The following is a 16,840-nucleotide window of genomic DNA, read 5'->3' as shown; positions in this document are numbered from 1 at the left end:
CCCATGGTTTCTCTTTTCTTTTCCTTCTTTTTTTTTTTTTTTTTAGAGTTTTTTTTGTTTGTTTGTTTTTTGTGTTTTTTTAAAGTATGGTTGATTTACATGCTGTGCCAATTTCTGCTGCACAGTGAAGCAACTCAGTCATACATATATATACCTTCTTTTTTCAATATTACTTTCCATCATGGTCTATCCCAGGAGACTGGCTATAGCTGAGAAATTTCTGCTCCCATGCTCTCTTTTGCCCACAGTTATTTGGAACTGGAGCTCAGACGGAATGAGTCTTTTAGCATCAGATGCTGGTCTGGAGAGATCTTGAAGGAGGGAGCCCTTTAGGGGGCACAGGTGCTGCTTCCTGGAGAGGGGGGCATGGTCTGAAGAGAGGAGAGGCCAGAGTCCTGGGGCCAGGGGGGAGAGAGCAGGTTTTCTTGGTTCTTGCCAGGTGTTCTGCTTCTGATTCCTCATGAAGCTTTGGCCATGGTCTTCATTCCTTTACCTAGAGAAAGCTCCAGGAACTGTCCCAAAGATACCTATTCACATGGGTTTTTTACATTTTTTTGAACTGAAGTATAGTTGACGTACAATGTTGTGTTAATGTCTGCTGTACAGCAAAGCGACTCAGTTATATATACACACATATACTGCCCTGTGCTCTACAGTAGGACCTTGTATTTTATCCATTCTATACATAATAGTTGGCCTCTACTAACTCCCAATCTATCACTCCTCCACTCGCAGCCCCTCGCCCTTGGTAACCACAGGTCTGTTCTCTATGTCTGTGAGTCTGTTTCTGTTCTGCAGATAGGTTCATTTGTGCCATATATTAGATTCCACATATGAGTGATATCACATGGTATTTGCCTTTCTCTGTCTGACTGACTTCTCTCTAGGTCTGTGTTGCTGCAAATGAAATAATTTAATTTTTTATGGCCGAGTATTATTCCACTGTATTTATCTATGTTTATATCTATCTGTCTGTACCACATCTTCTTTATCCATCCATCAGTGGACGTTTAGGTTGTTTCCATGTCTTAGCTTTGGTGGATAGTGCTCAAATGAACATAGGGTTGCATGTATCTTTTCAATTACAGTTTTGTCCAGATGTGTGCCCAGGTGTGTATTACTGGATCACATGGTAATTCTTTTTTTTTTTTTTTTAATGTCTTTTTGCCTTTTCTAGGGCCACTCCCACGGCATATGGAGGTTCCCAGGCTAGGGGTCCAGTCAGAGCTGTAGCCACTGGCCTACGCCAGAGCCACAGCAATGCAGGACCTGAGCCGCATCTGCAACCTACACCACAGCTCAGGCAACACCTGATCCTTAACCCACTGAGCAAGGGCAAGGATCCAACCCACAACCTCATTGTTCCTAGTCGGATTTGTTAACCACTGCGCCACGACGGGAACTCCTCACATGGTGATTCTATATTCAGTTTTCTGAGGAACTTCCATTGTGTTTTCCATAGTGGGTGTACCAATTTACATTCCCACCAACAATAGTCACATGTTTTCTACAGAAAAACAGAATAATTGCAACTTTCATATTTTTCACTAGATAATAGTAACTTGTTCAATATTTTTATTATTATTATTTTATTATTTTAATAACCATACAAGAGTGGACTCACATACAACTTGTCATCCACTCTCTCTCTCTTTTTTTTTTTTGTCTTTTTCTAGGGCCGCACCTGCAGCATAGGAGGTTCCTAGGCTAGGGGTTGAATCAGAGCTGTAGCCGCCAGCCACAGCAACGTGGGATCCGAGCCACGTCTGCAACCTACACCACAGCTCACGGCACCACCGGATACTTAACCCACTGAGTGAGGCCAGGGATCGAACCCACAGCCTCATGGTTCCTAGTTGGATTCATTAACCACTGCGCCACGACGGGAACTCCCACTCTGTCTTTTTAACTGTCTGTACTTTTTGTCCTTTAAGTGGGCACCAGAGCACTTCCTGCGTGAGGCCTCATTACAACTTGATTCATCTTTCTGCAATAACAACACTGATTATGTAAACTCCATTACTGTCTAAGATAACATTAATTCACTTTATAATACTTAGCATCCAAATTTTTTTTGCATGAAAGAGGAAAACTCAAATAGCAATATGATGTGTTGGTGAAAGGACCCAACAAAAAGTTGGAAATCAAGGTCACTTATTTATTTATTTTCTTTTTCTGTTTTTTGTCTTTTTACAGCTGAACCCAAGGCATATGGAGGTTCCCAGGCTAGGGGTTGAATTGGAGCTGTAGCCACTGGCCTACGCCAGAGCCACAGCAACAGCAACGCCAGATCCTTAACCCACTGAGTGAGGCCAGGGATCGAACCTGTGTCCCCATGGATGCTAGTCAGATTCCTTTCCACTGAGCCATGATGGGAGCGCCTCAAGATCACTTATTTATTTCTATGTTAACTCTATTGGGTTTTTTTGTTTGTTTTTATTTTTAGGTCCACACTGGTGACATATGGAAGTCACCATATGGGGGTCGAATTGGAGCTACAGCTGCCAGCCTACACCACAGCCACAGCCACACTAGAACCCCCATCCACTGAGCGAGGCCAGGGATTGAACCCACATCCTCATGGATGCTAGTCTGATTCGTTTCCACAGAGCCACAACAGGAACTCCTATTGTATGAGTTTTTAAAACATAATAACACCTCAATAAATCAGTCTTCTAGGATTTCACCTTTGTATTAGTTTGTACAGGAACTGGGTTGAGTGAATTTTTTTATTTAAAAAAAATTTACTGTATAATAAACCAGACACCAAAAGCCACACATAACAAATATATAACTTAATTAGTAAGGTAGATACAGCCTGGTAATTACCATTCAGGTCAAGAAATAGAGCTCTGCCTCCCTGCCATGTGACTGTAACAATCACCACTCCCTTCAGGTTCCTTTTTTTTTTTTTTTTTTTTTTGTCTTTTTGCCTTTTCTAGGGCCACTCTCTGGGCATATGGAGGTTCCCAGGCTAGGGGTCCAATCAGAGCTGCAGCTGCTGGCCTACACCACAGCCACTGCAACGCCAGATCCTTAACCCACTGAGCAAGGCCAGGGATCGAACCCACAACCTCATGGTTCCTAGTCGGATTTGTTAACCACTGCGCCACGATGGGAACTCCCAGGTTACTTTTTGATTATACAAATTACCAAAGGAATAAGTAAGCAGTAGATAAATAATTTTGCAAAGAGAATGTATACACATATCAGATTAATTTTTAGCACTTAAAATAATTTTAAAATCCTACTTACAGTAAAAAATTTATCATTCCATTGGAATTATCATTACTCTATATAGTTTATTGTGTGCTCTCTCTATATATAGGTAGATAATGGACATGCACATAGTTTCAATGTATTATCCTAGACAGATGGACACATATATATTTTTATTTAGGGAGAAATGGATTTTTTTTTTTTTTTAGGGCCTCACCTGCAGCATATGGAAGTCCCCAGGCTAGGGGGTGAATTGGAGCTACCTTTGCCAGCCTACGCCACAGCCACTACAAGGCAGGATCCGAGCCACATCTGTAACCTACACTGCAGCTCATGGTAACATCAGATCCTTAACCCACTAATTGAGGTGTTCTCATGGATACTAGTCAGGTTCATTACCTCTGCACCACAACGGGAACTCCATATTTTTTAAATTGAAATATAGTTGATTTACAATGTTGTGTTAATTTCTGCTGTACAGCAAAAATGTTTCTGCTATACGTACATACACATTCTTTTTTAAAAAAAATTTTATGGCCACACCCATGGAATGTGGAAGTTCCTGGGCCAGGGATTGAATCCAAGCTGCAGCTGCAGTAATGCCAGATCCTTTAAACCACTGTGCCAGGCCGGGGATTGAACCCTCACCTCTGCAGCAACCTGAACCACTGAAGTTAGAGTCTTAACCCACTGAAGCACGGTGTGAGTGTCTACATTCTTTTTTATATTCCTTTTCATTATGACTTATGACAGGATATTGAATATAGTGCTGAACAGTAGGACCAAGAAGTTGATCCATTTTATATATAATATAGTTTGCATGACATATTTTTTTGTCTTTTTTTTTTTTTTTTTTTTTTCTTTTTTTTGCCTTTTCTAGAGCCACTCCTGCAGCATACGGAGGTTCCCAGGCTAGGGGTCTAATCGGAGCTGTAGCTGCCAACCTACGCCAGAACCACAGCAACTCGGGATCCGAGCTGTGTCTGTGACCCACACCACAGCTCACAGCAACGCCAGATCCTTAACCCACTAAGCAAGGCCAGGAATTGAACCCGCAACTTCATGGTTCCTAGTCAGATCCTTTAACCAATAAGCCACGACAGGAACTCCTAGTTTGCCTGACATGTTTTTAAATACCTTATCCTCACTACATCCCTTCAAGGTGTTAATTTAACAAACAAGAAAGCCAAAGACCAAAGATAAAGAAATTTGCTTAAGGGATAAATCTAGAATTGAAATCAAGCCCATGTAATGCCCCTTTCCAGCATATCCTGCTGTGATCATTCTAAGTGGTTCTTGTTTGCTCATTAAATCAGGTTTGCCATCATCCATATACTCAGTTCTGTTACTATATGCTATTGAAAGTAATAAACTTCATTATTATAAAATTATATCATACAGGAGTTCCCACTGTGGATCAGGGAATAAGAATCCAACATAGTGTCCGTGAGGGTACGGGTTCAATTCCTAACCTCACTCAGTGGTTAAGGATCCTGTGTTGCCACAAGCTGTGGTGTAGGTTCCAGATGCGGCTTGGATCCAAGTGTTGCTGTGGCTGTGGTGTAGGCTGGCAGCTGCAGCTCCGATTTAGCCCCTAGCCTGGGAAGCCCTATATGCCACAGATGTGACTCTAGAAAGAAAAAATAAGTAAATACAATTATATCGTACAAATATTTTACTCCTGAGAATGGTCTTTTTTTTTTTTTTCTTGATTCATCAGCCTAGCAATACATCATTTTTTTTAGCATAAAATATGTATAGGCTGGCTCAAAGCAAGTAAACAACAACTCTCATAGAATACACATTTGTCTGCTACTACACTGAGCGGTGAACATTGGGAATTCCATTTAACCCCGAAAACTGTTCTTTGAGGTGGGAGTTTTATCTCCATTTTACAGATGAAGGCACAGAATGCTGCTAGTAAGAAAAAGCTGGGGAGTTCCCATTGTGGCTCAGCGGTAACAAACCCGACTAGTATCCATGAGAACGCAGGTTCAATCCCTGGCTTCACTCAGTGGGTTAAGGATCTGGCGTTGCCACGAGCTGTGATGGAGGTCGCTGACATGGCTCAGATCCTCCGGCTGTGGTATAGGCTGGAAGCTGCACTCTGATTCACCCTCTAGCCTGGAAACTTACATATGACACAGGTTCTTCCCTAAAAAGAAAAAAGAAAGAAAGGTAAAGAAAAAGAGCTGGAATGGAAATCAGGTCCTTCTGGGCCCACAGCTCACACATGCATGCCCGCCAGACACACCCATGACTTTGTGCCCACTGGGTCACTGATGGCACCTGCACAGCAGAGGCTTATTTCTTTTAACTTGAATTTTGTATTTTTTGGGGTGTCCCCGTGGCATGCAGAAGTTCCCAGGCTGGGAATCAGACCTGTCCACAGCAGAGACCCGAGCCACAGCAGTGACAATGCTGGGTCCTTAACCTGCTGCAGCCACATTAATTTGAAATATTCTTGAATAACTGAACTGAAACTGTAGCAGAAAGAGATAGAAGAAAGAAGCAGGAGTTCCCATCCTGGCTCAGTGGAAACAAATCTGACTAGTATCCATGAGCACACAGGTTGACACCTGGCCTTGCTCAGTGGGTTAAGGATCCAGCATTGCCATGAGCTATGGTGTAGATTGAAGACATGGCTCAGAGCCCGAGTTGCTGTGGCTGTGGTGTAGGCCGGCGGCTGCAGCTGTGATTTTATTCCTAGCTTGGGAACTTCCATATACTGCAGGTGCAGCCCTGAAAAAGAGAGAGAGAGAGAAGAAAGGAAGGAAGGAAGGAAGGAAGGAAGGAAGGAAAGAAAAACCAAGCAGATGAACAAACACCATGTCCTACATATGTTCCTAAAGCCACATCTCTTGGCTTTCTCTTCTTGATTTATGACAAATATGTCAGGATAAGTGCTTTGGATGAAAGGTAAGACTTCATCTAATTGTCAGTAGAAAGTCCTGGCAGCTTCAGTTTCCATGCCTTACGCAAAGGATACATAGGAGAAGAGACAGGGGAATCTTCCTGTCATACTTATTAATTATTGTGGGCGTTTTAAAAAAATATCAAAGAGTGTTATGACAGAGTGGCAAAGAAAGAAACTTTTTCTAACATAAACTGGAGTTATTTTGACTTTATGCAGCAATTTATGTAAACCTGCCTGTCACTGGAAAAGGCCTTGTCTTCTTTTGTTTTCAAAGTCATAACTTAAATGACAAACAAATATGTTAAGTGGCTTTTGTGAACTGGCTACAATCTTTGCGTGCCCAGACTTGTCTGGTACAAAGTGTACAAAACAGACGTGTGTTTATAAACTATGGGGTAATCAAATGAATACAAAGGAAAAAAAAAAAAAAGAATCCTCTCTATTTGAGTGTTTTGAGTGTTTGGGAGTGATGCTTAAAAATACTACCAGGAAAACTTGCTGCTATTTGCTTGAGTTTTCTTTGATCTCAAAGGGACCTGAATAAGGCTGATAAACTCAGCATGCTAATTTATTCCCCAGCAATCATATCTGCGTTATTTTCTACTGGAAGCAATCCTTGAACCTCTAAACCGTTCTGTTTCTATTATGAGAATCATAGAAGCACAGAGGGACAAGGATCTCAAGAGATAACATCATTCTGTTTTTGTTTTGTTTTGTTTTTACAGCTGCACCTGCTACATTTGAAGGTTCCCAGGCTAGGGGTCACCTCGGAGCCACAGATGCAGGCCTATGCCACAGCCACGGCAACACCAAATTCAAAAGCTTTGGCAATGTCGGATCCTTACCCCACTAAGCAAGGCCGGAAATCAAACCCACATCCTCACAGACACCAGGTTGGGTTCTTAACCTGCTGAGCCACAATGGGAACTTCTGTTTTTAACTTCTTAGGAAAAAGACAATCCAGATCCTTTTGATTGGCCCCAAATCCCAAGTTATTATAGAGTTCAAAAGGAGAGAGACTGTTTGGACCATGAAGTGACTTCTCTCCATTCAGAATTGTTTCAGACTAAATTTACTCTCAAACAGCTTGAAAAAGCAAACATCAAGCTTCAGTCAAACCTGTCAGCTGGTAGAACAGTAAGTGTATCTGTCATATGTTGGTTAATACATTCAGCTCAAATTTCTCCACAACTATAATTAAGGACTAACATTTCTAAAAATTTTATAACCCTTTTGAAACATACTTGATTTAATAGGGTCTTTTTTTTTACAAGTATTAAGTTAGCATAGCTATGAGTTGTTATTAATTCCATTTCACCATGGCAACAGGCCACAGGCTCTTAAGACCTCTAAGAAGTAGCCAAAAACCACCCAGAACTTTAAGTAGAGTTAGAATGCAACTAAAAAAGCAAATTTTGAGTAAGGAACCACTTTTCCAGCTGCTTTGATTCATCTGTAATTTGTAGATAAATGAAAATCTGTCCCTGGAACTGGTGTTTCTAAAACCCAGTCTCTAGTCCTTGCAGAAAACGTTATGGGTCTTGAAGATGAAAAGAAAAAACTAACTCTGGTGATCAAAAGTCTCAAGGAAGAAAGGGAGCAAACTCCTTTCCTAAAAGATTTGCTGAGAAAAGCCTTAACAGCTCAAAACAGGTGCCTCAAGTTTGTCTGCAATTAGCCAGGCCAGTGTCCCCTCTGATGTTCTGCAATGTTGACATATTTCCTCAGTCTTTGTTGGTTTCCAATCAACAATGCTTTGGGAGTTACCGTTGTGGCTCAGCAGATTATGAACCCGACCAATATCCATGAGAATGCAGGTTTGATCCCTGGCCTCGCCCAGTGGGTTAAGAATCCGGTATTGCCATGAGCTGTGGTGTAGTCACAGACTCAGCTCAGATCTGGTGTTGCTGTGGCTATGGTGTAGGCTGGCAGCTATAGCTCTGATTAGACCCCTAGCCTGGCAACCTCCATATGCCGTGGGTGTGGCCCTAAAAAGCAAAAAAAAAAAAAAAGAAAGGAATTAGAAATTATGGAAGATGAGACTTAAATATTTTCAAAATGTGATGCTCTGGTAATATGCTAAATCTGAGTATAACAACAAGAAGTTAACTTGTGAAAACAATCACTTCACCATGACTACTCTCAAAAAAATGGAATTAGTCCATTCAAGATTCTGTGAAACCAACCAGCAAATTTGGCCCTTTCTCAGTCCCAGTCCATCTTCCTGCCCTTTGGAATTCAAATAGCTTTGCATTTGCTGGCCTTTATTACTAGTTGTAAGTTTAAGAAATTGCAGGAGTTCCCGTCGTGGCGCAGTGGCTAACGAATCTGACTAGGAACCATGAGGTTGCGGGTTTAAACCCTGGCCTTGCTCAGTGGGTCAAGGTTCCGGCGTTGCCGTGAGCTGTGGTGTAGGTCGCAGACACAGCTCTGATCCTGTGTTGCTGTGGCTCTGGCGTAGGCTGGCAGCTACAGCTCCGATTAGACCCCTAGCCTGGGAACCTCCATATGCCGCAGGAACGGCCCAAGAAATGGCAAAAAGACAAAAAAAAAAAAGAAGAGAAATTGCAGACTGGGGTTCTCTTGTAGCTCAGCGAGTTAAGGATCCAATGTTGTCACCGCTGTGGCATGGGTTGCTGCCGTGGTGTGTGTCTGACTCCTGGCCCGGAACTTCTGCATGCTTGCAGGTATGCCCAAAAAGAAAAAAAAAATTGCAAACCAATTCAAATACTGGCATAGCAAAACTAATTTGGAAAGGTAAAGGTGTAGCAATACACACAAGAAAGGTTAACATTTTTGGATTGTTTGTTTTTGTTGATTTTCCATGTAATCATTTTTGTTGGTATGATGAACTGAGATTTCATTACCATTTTTTTGAAGAATAATTATATATATATGTTTAAAATTGTTACACCTTCAAAATATATAGTGTACTGTGCTCTGGAATATTTGGGGAAAGTAAATCCATCCTCCTTTTTTTCTTTGGCTTTTCGGAGGGTATTAATATGATATAGCTCATGACAAGGACTGAGGTCTCCTGCCACCAGCATGTAGGAAGCAGGTCCTCCAGCCTTCAGCTGAAGGCAGCCCCACCTGACTGCAACCTCACGACAGACCCTGATATTCCATTAGAATGGATAAGCAATGGGATCCTATTGTACAGCACAGGGAGCTATAACCAATCACTTGTGATAAATAGTATGAGAAAATAGTATGAGAAAAAGAATGTATATATGTACGACTGGGTTACTTGGCTGCACAGCAGAAATCGACACGACACTGTAAATGAACTAGACTTGAATAAAAAAATTAAAAATAAAAGACAGACCCCAAGCCACGCAGCTCTGAAATTCTTCTACCGTGAGAAAATAAATGTTGGTTGTTTTAAGCCACTAAAAAAATAAATAAAATAAAATATGATATGTTGTTGGGGTTTAACCACTTTCACCAAGTATACTGGACATCCATCAAGAGCTGCAAGAATGGTAGAAAACCTGTTACTCTGTTGCACTGGTGGAAGAAAAAGGAAAACTAGGAGTTCTTGCTGTGGCGCACTAAGTTAAGAACCTAACTGCAGCAGCTTGGGTGGCTGCAGAGGTGCCAGTTTGACCCCCCAGCCCAGCCCAGTGGGTTAAAGGATCCAGCATTGCTGCAGCTGGGGCTCAAATTCAGTCCCTGGCTGAGAACTTCCATATGCTGCACGTGGCCATAAAATTAAAAAAAAAAGTTGAAAACAGTTTCATTCCATAGGCGTGGCTGCTTTCTGGACTATGATGACACTGGATTCAACCTTATTTAATTAAGTGAATATAAGGTTTTTCTTCATCCACTGTAGTGAATAAAGAAAAAACCTGGAGTTCCCATCGTGGCACAGTGGTTAACGAATCCGACTAGGAACCATGAGGTTGCGGGTTTGATCCCTGGCCTTGCTCAGTGGGTCAAGGTTCCGGCGTTGCCATGAGCTGTGGTGTAGGTCGCAGATGCGGCTTGGATCCCGCGTTGCTGTGGCTCTGGCGTAGGCCGGGGGCTACAGCTCTGATTAGACCCCTAGCCTGGGAACCTCCATATGCCGTGGGAGCGGCCCAAGAAATGGCAAAAAGACAAAAAAAAAAAAAAAGAAAAAAAAAAAGAAAAAACCTGACAACCAATGAGAGGTTTGTCAGAAATTGCCTTTTTATATACCTGCCTTCATACCTCTCCTTGTTGCCCCTGGAGACATATCCTTCCATTTAATCCAAGCGTTTCTCAGTTGTGCCAAAGTTCAGGATCAGAAGAATCAGTCCCATCATTCATTTTTAAGATGGTAACCAAAGGCTCATCTATCTTCACACCTCACAGAGATGAAGCAGAGTTGATTGTGCCCTGTTCTAACAAATACAAAACTGTAGAATTGTTCTCTTTATTTGGGAGTTCCTGCAATGACTAATGCATTTACTCATTTTGCTAGGGAAGAGGTGACATTCTGACTGCTAGTGTTGGAACTAAGATGATAGAGAGGGCAGAATTGGACTTTGGCAGCTAAATGAATAGGTGGCATTTAGTTAATTGCTTACATGATATGGTTTCAGAGGCTGTAGGAGCTCTCTCATTGCCAAAAATTAAACTTCTGGGTAATGCCAGAAAACTACGTATCATTCCAAATGAAGGCTCTTGTTTGTTAAAATGCAGGCCAAATATCCTATAAGAAGTAACACTTTGGGAGTTCCCATCGTGGCGCAGTGGTTAACGAATCCGACTAAGAACCATGAGGTTGCGGGTTCGGTCCCTGCCCTTGCTCAGTGGGTTAAAGATCCGGCGTTGCTGTGAGCTGTGGTGTAGGTTGCAGACACGGCTCGGATCCCGCGTTGCTGTGGCTCTGGCGTAGGCCGGTGGCTACAGCTCCGATTGGACCCCTAGCCTGGGAACCTCCATATGCCGCGGGAGCGGCCCAAGAAATAGCAACAACAACAACAAGACAAAAGACAAAAAAAAAAAAAAAAAAAGAAGTAACACTTTGTTATCAGTCATTGATACTTTTGTCGAGCATGTTTTAGTTTCTTTCTGGAAAGTAGATTTTGATAGCAAACAGAAGGATATTGGATACTATGGAAAGAAGTAAAGAAGAAAGAAGCACAATATTGTCCAAGTTATCTTCAGAAACACTGCCTCTTTTTCAATTTTGCCAATGATTGGTATGATACAAAAAAATAGAATCTGGTTGACTAAGAAATTGATTTACAAATACTTTTTCCATAACTTAAAAAATTTCAAGATTATAGAAAAGTTATATAGTACGAAAACTTCTATATACTCTTTACCCCATGTGAGTAAAACCCCCTACTTGCTCTTTCATTGTCTTTCCCCAGCTGGTCACTCATTATGCCTAGAATTTGCTTAGATTTGAGTTTCCATCTGCCATCATTGTTCTTTTTTTCCAAAGAACTTCCTTTAGTATTTTTCTTTTCTCTTTCTTTCTTTCTTTCTCTCCTTTCTTCTTTCTTTCTTTCTTTCTTTCTTTCTTTCTTTCTTTCTTTCTTTCTTTCTTTCTTTCTTTCTTCCTTCCTTCCTTCCTTCCTTCCTTCCTTCCTTCCTTCCTTCCTTCCTTCCTTTCTTTTCTTCTTTCTTTCTCTCTCTTTTTTGGTCACACCCATGGCATATGGATGTTCCTGGGCCATGGATCAAATCTAAGTCAGAGCTGCAACCTACGCTACAACTTTGATAGTGCCAGGTCCTTAACCCACTGTGCCAGTCCAGGGATTGAACCAGAGCCTCCACAGACAAGCCTGATCATTAACCCACTGTGCCACAGTGAGAAGTCCTCTAGTGTTTTTGGTACATTGGATATACTGCTGATAAAGCCTTTCAATTATCATTTACCTGAAAGTATTTCATTTATCTAAACATATTTGTAAAAGCTACTTTAAGATCCTTGCTGCTAATTCGACATCTGGATCATCTTGGAGTCAGTTTATAGTGACTATTTTTTCTCTTGACTGCGGACCATTTTTGTCCCATTTCTTGACTGTGGATTTCATTTTCCTGTTCTTCTTATAATTTTTGAGTATATGTTGGACATTGTGGATAATATGGTGTAGAAGTCCTAGATTCTGTTATCTTTCTCTGAAAAATGTTGGTTTTTTATTCTAGCAGGCAATTAATTGAGGAGGACTTAAATTGTATCTCCAATGGCAGGCAACAGTTGAAAACTCTGCTTAGTTGTTTTAGCTTTTGAGTTGTTTTCATTTTCTTTTTTTTTTTCTGCCAAGTTCCTTAGAGTCTATCATATAGATTTGTAATTCAGGGATCAGTCAAGGACTTGGCAGAATTTATATGTAGAATTTGGGATTCCCCCTTCTTGGGTTCACTTCTTTCTGTGATGTTCCTCCTCACGTTTCAGGCTAGAATGTCTGAATTCTGTCCTGTTCCTCAAGCCAATCTCACTATAGCTTTTTGCTTGAATTCTAGCTATTCTCAAATGCTGGACTAAGAAATACTTTCAGGCTAAAAAACCCATGTAATCACAAATCTCTACCAACATTGTTCCTTCTTTCAAGGGTCATCTTCTTCCTGGTTTGTCTGTTTATGCATTCCTTCAAATAGTTGTTTTTAGCATTTGTCCTGAACTCATTCTCTGTAAGAGAATGAGTTTACACAATTATTCTTCCATTACCGGAGGCAGAAGCTACAAACACTTTTTTTAAATATAAAAAATAGGAGTTCCCGATGTGGTGCAGTGGTTAACAAATTCGACTAGGAACCATGAGGTTGCAGGTTCAGTCCCTGGCCTTGCTCAGTGGGTTAAGGATCCGGCATTGCCATGAGCTGTGGTGTAGGTTGCAGATGTGGCTCGGATCACACTTTGCTGTGGCTGTGGCCAGCGGCTACAGCTCTGATTCGACCCCTAGCCTGGGAACCTCCATATGCCATGGGAGTGGCCCTAAAAAAGGCAAAAAGACCCCAAAAAAATTATATATATGTAAAATAAACATCAATTTTAGGCATTTTTGCCAGTAAATTAATTAACTCAACAACTGTCAACCAAGCATTTACTTTGGGCTAGTTGCTGTTTTAATACTGGGTGCTAAAAAGCATTTCAGATCTAAGATTTATATTTGCTTATAGTCAACTTGAATGGGCCTTGTTTTTTAAACCTCAAAATGAAATGTTATTCAGAGACACTTCTAGTCCCTTCCCCCAAAATGAATATAATAAATATACATTTGCTTATGTCATAAATACACTTATGTAGTACATTTTTTTTTCAGATTTCTGAGGCCAAAGGTACTTACAGTTGAGTTTAACAACATCAACACTGACTGCAGCTGAAAATCCCCAACTTTCTTCAGCTAGGTTGAAATTTGTCAAAATAATTTTTCATAGAAATCCCAAGAATGGAACCATTCTTTCATAACCATGAGATGTCTGTAGTTTCTTGATTTGGAAAAGAAGAAAGAAACTTTGAAACTGGAAACACCAAAAATAAGAGAAGTGGAAGTTCCTGTCATGGCTTAGCAGTAACAAAGCTGACTAGTATCCATGAGGATGCAGGTTCCATCCCTGGCCTTGCTCAGTGGGTTGGGGATCCAGCATTGCCATGAGCTGTGGTGTAGGCTGCAGACATGGCTGAGATCTGGTGTTGCTGTGGCATAGGCCGGGCAGCTGCAGCTCTGATTTGATCCCTAGCCAGGGAAATTCCATATGCTATGAGTGAGGCCCTATAAAGACTAAATAAGTAAGTAAATAAATAAAAGAGGTGAACAGCACAGTGGTCTTTCAGTATTAAATTCAGGGTTGAAAGGCTACCTACCTAACTCCAGAGTCATTGGTCTCCCTATGACTTACCATCTTCCTTCCTAGAGGATGGAATATTTCTTTCTTTTTTTTTTTTTTTTTTTTTTTTGCCTTTTCTAGGGCCACTCCCGAGGCATATGGAGGTTCTCAGGCTAGGGGTCGAATTGGAGCTGTAGCTGCCAGCCTACACCACAGCCACAGCAAAGTGTGATCCGAGCCACATCTGCGACCTACACCACAGCTCACGGCAACGCCGGATCCTTAACCCACTGAGCAAGGCCAGAGATTGAACCCGCAACCTTATGGTTCCTAGTCAGATCCGTTAACCACTGCGCCATGACAGGAACTCTGAGGATGGAATATTTCATATCAGCATAAAAAGCCTTTGTACTCTACCTAAATAAAACAAAGGTAGAGAATACATCAGCACAGAATTCAGTGCTAAGACCACTCATTTATGTGGGGGGTGAGAGTTCCAGGGCAGAAGAAAGACCTCCCTGCTGCTGGAAGTTTCCATGTAGAGCTCACTTCCTTAGTTCTTGGTTTCCTTCCTTATCTCCACTCTTAAATCCTTGTTTAAGACCTATCTTGCCAATGCAGATGGGTAAGAGGTAGAAAAGGAACAAAAAGCCAGGTGGGAAATTCTTGCATTATAGTTTTGTGTGAGTTTGGCTCTGGCTTTATTAGGGAGTTAAGTGAGAGACAGATGAAGACTAACCTCCAGTCCCTCTTCGGTTTTGCATATTTGCATACAGGTTGGAGATAAACCAAGTGTCCTTTTTTATAACGGCTGCATCTGTGGCATATGGAAGTTCCTGGGCTAGGGGTCAAATCAGAGCTGCACCTTCTGGCCTACACCACAGCCACGGCAACACCAGATCCTAGTCACATCTGTGACTTATATCGCAGGTAATGGAACGCCAGATCCTTAACCACTGAGCATGGCTAGGGATCAAACCCGTATCCTCTTGGATACTAGTTGGGTTCATTACCACCAAGCCACAATGGGAACTCCAACTTTTATTACCATTTTATCATTTATTATTTTATTTATTTATTTTATCATTTATTATCATTTTATCATTTATTATCATTTTATTGAGTACCATTTTTACTCAATTCCTATGTGTATTTCCAACATTACAGCAATTTAAAAAAATTTTTTTATTGATGATTTTAATTTTTTTCCATTATAGCTGGTTTACAGTGTTCTGTCAATTTTCTACTGTACAGCAAGGTGACCCAGTCACACAAACATATACACATTCTTTTTTCTCACATTATCATGCTCCATCATAGTGATTCTATATAGTTCCCAGTGCTACACAGCAAGGTCTCATTGCTTATCCACTCCAAAGGCAATAGTTTGCATCTATTAATCCCAAATTCCCAGTCCATCCCACTCCTACAGCAATTTTACAATAAACTCTGCATTTCATTTTCTGATGAATCCCATCAAGAACTCCACCTGGAACAGTGTAAGGTCAAGAGCAATCACCTGTGCCTCTCGGAGCAGCAGGCTTGGCCCCAGCTGAGCTCCCGGGAGGCTGCCCCCACAGTGCTTACCACCGAGCATCATAGGAAGAAATGAGGAAAAGGAGAACACAAGTGTCAGTGGCCAGTTTATTAGTCATGTCGTTTTGCTTCCAAAGAAAACAGTTCCATGGAACCTCTTGGGGGCCTGGGGGGCAGAAGCAAGATAAGCAGCTGGTGTCACTTTGAAGTGTGGCTGCAGGGCATCCCTGCTCTCCCAGCTCAGCTGTTGAAGCAAAGGGGAAACTTCAAAGGTGGACTCGCTGTGGATCCCGCTGGTGGGGGGTGTGAATACCATCAGTGGGCTTTAGAAAAAAAAAAAAAGAGGAGGAATCTTCATCTCTCACTTGCCAGGGTTGGATGCCCAGCACGCCATCTACTGTGTTTTATCATGACAGTCTCTGTCTAGTGGATGCAAATAAAAAACCATTGAAGCCAATTTTGTTGTGATTTATATTTATTTATGTCGATTTTTTGGGGGGTCTTTTTTTGGTCCTTTTTTAGGGCCACACCTGTGGCATATGGAGGTTCCCAGGCTAGACGTCTAATCGGAGCTGTTGCTGCCAGCCTACACCACAGCCACAGCAAAGCCAGATCCGAGCCACGTATGCGACCTACACCACAGGTCCCTGCAACCTCATGCTTCCTAGTTGGATTGTTTCCGCTGTGCCACGACGGGAACTCCAGTGTCAACTGTTTCTAACAAATCATCTGATGGCCGGTTTTCATCATTTGGACTGATAGTGCCACATGTCAGTGATGGCAGGTAGACCTCTCTGGCCCCGTTACACAGCGGTTCCCTAAGAGCAAAGCAAAGTTTAAGAAGATTGTCCCCCTGCTGCTCCCCTACCCCGAGACCACATTTATAACGCTACAATCCTTCAGTCTGTTTTTTCATTCTGTGTGTAGGTGGTGTGTTCAAACTCATCTGGAAGTTAAGAAAGAATTACTCCATTTGGCCAATAATTCACCTTGTACAATATGTATTTTTTTTTTTTTTTTTTTTTTTTGGTCTCTTGAGGTTTTTTGGTCATGCCCACGGCACGTGGAAGTTCCTGGGCCAGGGATCCAACCCATGCCACAGCAGACCCCAGGCCACAGCAGTGACAAATACCAGATCCTCAACCTACTGTACCAGAAGAGAATTCCTATATTTTTGAAAGATAAATTTTAAAAGTAAGTGCAATTTTCCTGAAATGATTTTATTTGGTCTAAACCTTTTCATTTAAAATTTATACTCTTGGAGTTCCCTGGTGGCCTAGTGGTTAAGCATTGGGTGTTGTCACTGCTGTGACATGGGTCACTGCTGTGGTTGGGGTTTGATCCCTGACCTAGGAACTTCTGCATGCCACAAAACAGTTCTACATTCTTTACTTCACGATTATGAAGGAAAAGGTGATA

The 16,840-nt window shown here is 41.7% G+C and overlaps 1 long non-coding RNA gene across 2 annotated transcripts in view; it reads left to right on the top strand.

Annotated features, from left to right (window-relative positions):
- The window catches only part of LOC110257418 (uncharacterized), a 53,099-nt gene that overhangs the window by 32,503 nt on the left and 3,756 nt on the right, over positions 1 to 16,840 (top strand). The window lies entirely within an intron of this gene.

The sequence above is a fragment of the Sus scrofa genome, chromosome 17 (genome assembly GCF_054392235.1).
Source record: "Sus scrofa isolate SSC_HxYL_T2T_F1_AM1 chromosome 17, Sscrofa_HxYL_maternal_Yorkshire_Landrace_v2.0, whole genome shotgun sequence".
Classification (NCBI taxonomy): Eukaryota; Metazoa; Chordata; class Mammalia; order Artiodactyla; family Suidae; genus Sus; species Sus scrofa.
Note: the sequence above shows the minus strand (reverse complement) of the source record. Positions and strands in the feature narration are given on the sequence as shown.